The sequence below is a fragment of the Lagenorhynchus albirostris genome, chromosome 11, assembly GCF_949774975.1.
Source record: "Lagenorhynchus albirostris chromosome 11, mLagAlb1.1, whole genome shotgun sequence".
NCBI classification, from domain to species: domain Eukaryota; kingdom Metazoa; phylum Chordata; class Mammalia; order Artiodactyla; family Delphinidae; genus Lagenorhynchus; species Lagenorhynchus albirostris.
This window is the reverse complement of record NC_083105.1, coordinates 5,771,188-5,779,467: the sequence shown is the minus strand read 5'-3', so window position 1 is coordinate 5,779,467 and position 8,280 is coordinate 5,771,188. Positions and strand designations below refer to the sequence as shown.

General features: G+C 52.0%; 1 long non-coding RNA gene across 1 annotated transcript; it reads right to left on the bottom strand.

Annotated features, from left to right (window-relative positions):
• Positions 1–923: 923 nt before the first annotated feature.
• On the bottom strand, positions 924–2,034 carry LOC132528588 (uncharacterized). Its single transcript, XR_009543236.1, has 2 exons — positions 1,811–2,034; positions 924–1,065 (listed from the first exon to the last, which is right to left on the bottom strand). It is a non-coding gene; the product is annotated as an uncharacterized LOC132528588 (long non-coding RNA).
• Positions 2,035–8,280: the final 6,246 nt, after the last annotated feature.

Sequence of the window (8,280 nt, the reverse complement as noted above, 5' to 3'; positions counted from 1 at the left end):
CAGGGTCACGGCCACACCCGCTCCAATGTGTGGAAAGAGTCAGAGCTGTCGCAACCCTAGGTTTGCACTTGATTGCCAAAGAGGGGCTGATTCCGTGGCTCAGGCATTGGCTTCTAAATGCTAAAGAGGACGGTAAGTGATGGGGGAGGGACGGGAGGCTGGCCGGTGCCTTCACGTGCCCCTCCCCTCACTGCTCCAAACCTACACCTCTCCGCAAGGTGACAGTCACGCCCTCCCCAAAGCCCCCGACACATGAAACAGCAATCGGTTCCTCCTCCTTGGGAAAAAGATGGGGACGCTGCCAGCTGACTCACTGTGCCCCATCCTGCAGGCGCCTCTCGGAAGGACAGCTGTTGCTGTTGCTGTCGGTTAAACATGTAACACGTACAGATTTTCGGTGAGGAGTCCTTGTCTCAAAACCGTGCCAGCCTGTGCTTGGCTGGATCTTCTAAGGACGAGTGGCCTCACTGTGCACAGTCAGTGGTGCCCGGTGTGGGCCATCCCCCAGTGGCCGTTTCGTGCCACACCACCCCTGCCCCCACCAGAAGAGCTGGGGGTGCCCCAGAGGGCCAGATGTGCTTTAAAAAGTAGAGCACAGGACTTCCCTGGTGGCGCAGTGGTTAAGAACCTGCCTGCCAATGCAGGGGACACGGGTTCGAGCCCTGGTCTGGGAAGATCCCACATGCCGCGGAGCAACTAAGCCCGTGCGCCACGACTACTGAGCCCGCGCTCTAGAGTCCGCGAGCCACAACTACTGAGTCCACGTGCCACAATTACTGAAGCCTGTGCGCCTAGAGGCCATGCTCCACAACAAGAGAAGCCACCGCAGTGAGAAGCCTGTGCACCGCAACGAAGAGTAGCCCCTGCTCGCAGCAACTAGGGAAAGCCCGCGCGCAGCAACGAAGACCCAGCACAGCCAAAAATAAATAAATAAATAAATTTATATATATAAAAGCAGAGTGCTAGGCAACGCTGTGCGGAGAGCACTGAGGTGTGGGGAAAACCGGGGGCAGGTCGGTCATCCTTTGAAGGGCCCCCGGGCTCTGAGCCTCTGAAACACGGCCTCTGTTAAAAGAAGGAGAATTAGGTAATTAGGTCTCTGGAACTCACCCCTGATTTTGACAAACCCTCACCCACCTGCCTCAGGCCCTGCCACTTAGCAGGTGACCTGGGTTCCTCCCTCAGAAACCAAGCTCTGAGTCAGGGTCTCCCTCCACTTCGCTCTCTTTGACAGCTAGAAAACTGCAGCCAATCCTTGCCCCTCTCCCGGCAGGTCCTTCATCCCTGCTGAGCCCCTTCCCACCCTGGCGCCCTCCCCATGGTCCTTAGCAATGCGCCCCCGCCCCATCCGCAGCCTCCGCCCTGCTGTTGTGCCCTGGAGATGCTGCATCCCACCAAGAGGCAGCCTCCTTGTTCCTCCCTCTGCTTCCAGGCTGTCTCTCCTCCCTCCGTCCAACCTCCTATTGCTTTGGCTCCCAGGCCTACTTCCCCATCCTGACCTGTCCCTGTCACTGTCAACACCCGCTGCTGGCCTCATGTCCTGGCTCGCTGCTTCCTCTCCACCCCGCTCCGGTCTCCATTCCCGGACACTGTACGTCCACATTCCACTGTCTCAGTCCCCGTGGGCTCCTCCGATGCCCTTGCCCTCCACCCCATGCCCGTGCCACACGCTCACCGCATCACCACCATGAACGGCTCCACGCCAGGACCCCATTCCAATCCTCTCATCCCAGGACCCTCACCCTTTCCTCTGCAAGCTGCTCCCCAGCTCCAGCGATGCTCCAGCCCCATGGACCGCCCAGACACTCACCTTACAGCTCTGCCACGAACCCACAGCTCCTTTCAGTCCCTCACTGCCCTGCTTCCTCAGCTTACATTCTTCTGGTCCGCTCGTTCAAAGACAAACTGAAGCATATTAAAACTGTTCAGTTTGGGGGACTTCCCTGGCAGTCCAGTGGTTAAGACTCCACACTTCCCACGCAGGGGGCACGGGTTCAATCCCTGGTCAGGGAACTAAGACCCCACATGCCATGCAGCACGTCCAAAAATAAAGCAATAAAAATAAAAATGTTGAGTTTTTTGAGCAAAAACCAATTCCACTGGAGGAGTGCCAAAGGGGGAGTGGCTAGGAGCACCCCACCCACAGGAACTGGGGCGGGACCTCGTAGAGAAGACTTGGGACGCAAAGCCAAGCCAACGAGGACAGTGCTCAGTGGGCTGTACCCTGAGCCGTGGCCTTCCATGGGAAGCCCCGTGGACTGCGTGTGATTGGCTGTCCTCAGGCTTCCATCTCTTCCCCTCGAGGCGTTTATAGGCTTAGGTCTGGGTTTAGATTTGGCTGCTAATCTAATCTAGGCGAACCTGCGGGCTCCCATTCAATGAAGGAGCGCGGTCTCAGTCGCTCAGCATCTCCAGACAGCTCTGCACCTTCTCCATTTCTCTTCACCTCTAGGCACCGTCCTTATAACCCGCACCCTCCTCCCCACTCTCATCAGTGACCTGGTTCTTTCCAGAAAGCAGGCAATCCCTTCCCTGCTGACAACACTCACGCCCGTCCCCACGGCGCCTGTCCCCATCACAGTGGCTGATGGCTCCCCAGCGCGTCCAGAGGCAGTTGCTCCCTCGGCACCCTCCTCCTCCCACCGGGTCCTCTTCTCTAAGCACTGGCTCCAGCCACCTCCGCTTCATCTTCCATACCATCCGCGCCTCTCTCCTCGACCCACACCTGCTGCACGCAAACACACGTTAAAACCAGCCTCTTCTAAAAGGCCCTCCCTCGACTGACCCCCACCTCTCCCTCCACCTTCTTCAGAGAGCTGACGCCCCTGGCAGTCCCCATGCTTTCCCCCACCCAAACCCCCTGAGATTTTTGTCCCTCCCCGACACCCCGAGTCCCACGGCCACCTTCGAGATGGTCTTGTCTGCGTTGCCAAAGCCTGTGGGCAGTTACCTGCTCTCACTGTTCGTCTCAAGGTGTCTAGGACACCTGCTCTCTCCTTCCTCCCAGACCTCCATGTGGGACCACTGCAGGCTCTGTCTTCCCTGTTTCTCCGTTTACCCGTCCTGGACGTTCTCCTCTAGTCTCGTGACTTTAAATGTCACCTCTACCCCAGCAACCCTCAAATCGTGTGCTCTGGCTTCTGCCCTGGCCTCCAGACCCGCACATCCAACTGTCGACTTGACATCTCACCTGCTGGTCCAGCAGCCTCTCCAGCTCAAGATGGCCAAGGCAGGATCCCCAGCTGTCTTTCCAAATCCTACCCTGTCCCCTCTTTCCCTTCACACTCATCTCCAATCCACCAGTAAGTCCACTTTTCTCTACCTCCAGGGTACTCCTCAACTGCGTCCGCTTCTCTCCATTGCCATCTCTACCCCACTAGTCCGAGCTGCCCCCCTCTCCTGGGTGCCTGCAGGGCCCCTAAGCGACCTGCCCACCCCCAGTTCCTCCTCCCCTCAGAGCCCCTTCTCTGCAAGTCGCCCCCAACCTGCTTCTCCTGGAGCCAATGGCCCCTTCTTAGAAGAATGTTTTTAAACATGTGAAATAAAATTCATAGACTCACAAAGGACACCACTTATTTTCAGCTACAATTATAAAAGTACATTTTAATTGTGATAGCATAATCGATGTGCTCCTTTGTTCATACATTAAATAAGATCTAGGGAATTCCCTGGCAGTCCAGTAGTTAGGACTCTGTACTTCCATTGTATGGGACACAGGTTCAGTCCCTGGTAGGGGAACTAAGATCCGGCAAGCGGTGTGGTGTGGCCAAAAATAAATAAATAAATAATAAATTAATTAATAAATACTTATTTTTAAAAAAAGATCTAGCAGGGGGTCTTTTCAGACACCATAATTTCAAAGTAATAAGCGTAAATATTATCTTGAAATTCACAACCATCATATGATGTAGAAAGATCTGTGATTTCTATTGGGAACAAAGTCACAGGTCCTCGTAAGAGCATTACTGTCGTTTGTTTCCCATATCTGTGTCTGAAGGAAATCCCACATTTCAGGTGGAGGTTCTGTAAATGAAGATGTATTAATACCTCTTTCCCACCCAAGTTTACAAGCCTAATGAATCCTATCCACTGAGGTTTGGACTCCAGGCAGATCTTCCCAATTTGTAAATAAGACTGTGTCCCTCCCCTGCCTGAGCCCTTGAGGACTTCCTACTGCCACAAGAATCAGATCTAGACTCCATACTGGGCCCTCCCAGGCCCCTGGTCGCCCAACACAGCCCCACTGCCGGCAACTCCCTCCCCTGTCCCCTTCTCCATCTTCCAGCCTCGAGGAGCTTTGCCCAGACTTGAAATTTGTGGATCTTATTAATCCAGCTCAGCTGTGTCTCCTTCTGGCTCCTCCCTCCCCCTTATTTTCATAAGGCTCATCCCTCGTACCCCGCATGTTTTTGGGGCACTGACATTCCGAGAAGTTTTCTCTGGTCACCCCAGTAAATGACTTCCCCTGACACTGTGTAGTTTATTTATTGTGATCACTGCTTCTTTTCTTTTTTAAAAAAATTTATTTTATTCACATAGTTGATTTACAATGTTGTGTTAATTTCTGCTGTAAAGCCAAGTGATTTAGTTATACATATGTATATATTCTTTTTCATATTCTTTTCCGTTATGGTTTATCACAGGATATTGAATATAGTTCCCTGTGCTCTACAGTAGGACCTTGCTGTTTACCTGTTTTATATATAGTAGTTTGTATCTGCTAATCCCAAACTCTGAGTTGATCATCCCCCCGCCCCCTTTCCCCTCTGGTAACCATGAGTTTGTTTTCCATGTCTGTGAGTCTGTTTGTATTTCGTAGGTAAGTTCATTTGTGTCATATTTTAGATTCCACATATAAGTGATAGCATATGACATTTGTCTTTCTCTGATTTACTTCACTTATAGTATGATCATCTCTAGGTCCATCCATGTTGCTGCCAATGGCATTATTTCATTCTTTTTTATGGCTCAGTAATATTCCATCGCATATATCTACCACATCCTCTTTATCCATTCATCTGAATTTAGGTTGTTTCCACGTCTTGCGTATGCACAGTTTCTGTCTGCTTCCATATAGAAATGGACAATAGCCAGGTCATATATAAAAAGAGAAATCTGACCCACAACCTGCAACAGCCAGCCCAGGACACCAATCTATCATGTATGGTAGCCAGCCCGGGACACCTGCTGGGTAAGTTAGACTTGTAGGAAGTCAGACCACTATCTCCAGGAACCAGCCCAGAAAGTCAAACAATAACCCCATGACCATCGACCTCAAAGGACCAGGATCTGATTAATCATGGACAGCTTCCCTCATTTTTGTCCCTGCTTCCAACTTAGTACTGAAGAAAGCCAAATACACTCAAAAACGGTTAAAATGGTATATTTTATGTTCTGTATATTTTATCATGACTGAAAAAAAAAAGTGACTTAGAGCCAGAGCTGGGAAGCTGGGTGAGGGGCGGGGCTGAGGGGTGAAGTGAGGGGCACACGGGGCTGGTAGTGTGGTTAGGAAATGGCAGGCCAGGTGTATGGGGGTGGAAGGGCCACGGAGGGCAGGATGGTGCTAGGGTCAAGGCATCCGGCCTCCCACAGGCTCATCCTCAGGCACTGGGGGTTGGTAACCGGGTGAAGGAGGCCTTTCGCCATCCTGCCCTGCACTGTAGGAAGGGGTGACTGGAGCCAGCACAGCCAGGGCAGAGGTGGGGGGGTGGGGAGGCTCTCTGGATGTCCAGTCCCATGGAGGAAACAAACCCCAGAGTTCCCGGCACCTCCCACTCCCTTCCTTCTTCACAGCCGTTATGTTCTAGAAATTCACCAGTTCATCAGTGAATTCCAAATCGCTGCTCCTAGAGGAAATACAAGGTGGGGTTCCTGTGAGCTTCCGGTCACAACATTTTCATCAAGTGATCAACATACAACCTTGTGTGATGGGTGTTTCTGTTTAAAGAAACCTTGTGTGATATACACTGATAATTCATTAACACTGAACTCACGGCCACCAGCACTATTACTCGTGCCGGAACGAAGCTCACCTGACACACGCATTTTCTCCGTAAGGCTGTCACAGCCTCTTGAGCTTGGCAACACCAGATGGTTCTTAGCCCTAGGCTTGGGGCCTTTTTTTTTTTTTTTTTTTTTCACTGCGTTGGGTCTTCGTTGCTGCATGCGGGCTCTCTCTAGCTGCAGTGAGCGGGGGCCACTCTTCGTGGCGGTGCGCAGGCTTCTCACAGCAGTGGCCTCTCCTGCCGCTCAGCACAGGCCCTAGGTACACGGGCCTCAGCAGTTGTGGCACGTGGGCTCAGTCGTTGTGGCACACTGGCTCAGCTGCTCCGCGGCACGTGGGATCTTCCTGGACCAGGGCTCGAACCCACGTCCTCTGCATTGGCAGGCGGATTCCCAACCACTGCACCACCAGGGAAGCCCCCTTTATTTTCGGGGGGGGCCCATTTTAAACAGCAAAGTCACCACGAAAAAGCACCAAAATGTGAAATAAACAAATAAACCAGCCACGAGAAGGACCCTTGTTTATAGCAGGGACCGAAACAAGTGGCCTCGTTTGACAACGGCTGGGAATGTGCGTATTGGGCAACTCCGATTTTTTGGCTGCTCTGCAGACGTCCATGAATGGCCGAAAACGAGCTGTGAGTATTAATCTGGAGTTACAAATATGCTTCAGCGAGTAGGCGAGTTTGCAAATAGACAACCCATAAACAATGAGACGCTCTGAGCATTTGTTTATATTCCGAGCTGGTCTCTCATGCTCGGCACCTTCTCATTGGTCTCCCGGCCAGGGGTCTGGCCATTTCCTATTCAATAAGATGAATAATCCTAGGACCATCCTCTTGAAGACTTACAGGCCAGGCAGACCTACCCCTGATATTTCCAAGTATCGTGGGGTTGACCCGTGGTCCCAGTTTGTCTGGGACCAAAAGTTTTCCCAGGATGTAGGACTTTCAATGCCCAAACCAGAAGGGTCCCTGGCAAACTGAGCCAACTTGGACACTATCTGTATGTGAAAATGATCTAAAAGTTTGAAATCTCAATTATTTAATATGGCTGAAAGTTGAAACCTTATTAAATATTTTTATCAAGATAAAATCAGTTGCAATTCTCCTGTCCCATACCCACCTAGCTGCCAAAGTAAAAATGTATCAAGTTTCATGCGTTACGGCCAGGCCTGTGAATATACCAGCTTAATAGCAACATGAACTGCTTAATACTGCAAAGTATTCCTCAGTCTTCGGGTACAGCTATGGCCAAAACATCCCTTGTTATATCACAAGTACCATGAATTAGAACATGAAGGGCAGCAAGATAATGGACACTTGCTATTTCTGGGTAACGCCACCCTGTGTCCTGCGACCTAATTGCCTCCAGGCTATCAGATGGAAATTTGATCCTTCATTCCTAAATGCTTGGGCTGCCAGTAAAGTTCTGAGTCCTATGAGCTGTTCTAGCAAATCATAAGGGGGGAGTCGTGGGGTCCCCCGACGTTGGCGTCGACTCAGACAGAAGTGTGGGTACCCCGGGGACCCAACTTGCCCCTGGCGTCTGAAGCAGGGCCAGTCTTGTGGGACCGAGGCCTTCACCCGTGGGGTCTGTGCTAACTCTGGGTAGCAAGTGTCAGAACTGAACAGAACGTTGGACACCCAGCTCGTGTTTCTGAGAGTCGTAGAAGTGGTGTTGGAAAAGTTACTGACATAATGGGTGTCAGAAGCATGGTGGGTAAAAACAGCTTACCCTGGGCTTCCCTGGTGGTGTAGTGGTTGAGAGTCCGCCTGCCATTGCGGGGGACACGGGTTCATGCCCCGGTCCGGGAAGATCCCACATGCCGCGGAGCGGCTGGGCCCGTGAGCCATGGCCGCCGAGCCTGCGCGTCCGGAGCCTGTGCTCCGCGACGGGAGAGGCCCCAAAAGTGAGAGGCCCACGTACCGCAAAAAAAACAACAACAAAGAAACAGCTTACCCTGGGGACTTCCCTGGTGGTCCAGTGGTTAAGACTCCGCGCTCCCACTGCAGGAGGTGCGGGTTCGATCCCTGGTCGGGGAACTAATATCCTGCATGCCGTACAGCATGGCCTCCGCAAAAAAACAGCTTACCCTCACACGGTTACTTTCTCCCAATGGACCAGGTAAGGAAACTAAGCTATGAGGTAAATGATGCCTGCAAGGCCTAACTCACTCTGCTAGTGAGTGGAGAAGCCAGCATTTGTGTTCAGCCGTCTAATGTCAAAGCTCACAGACCCAGCCACAGCCTGCCCCGAGGGAGCACTGGGACA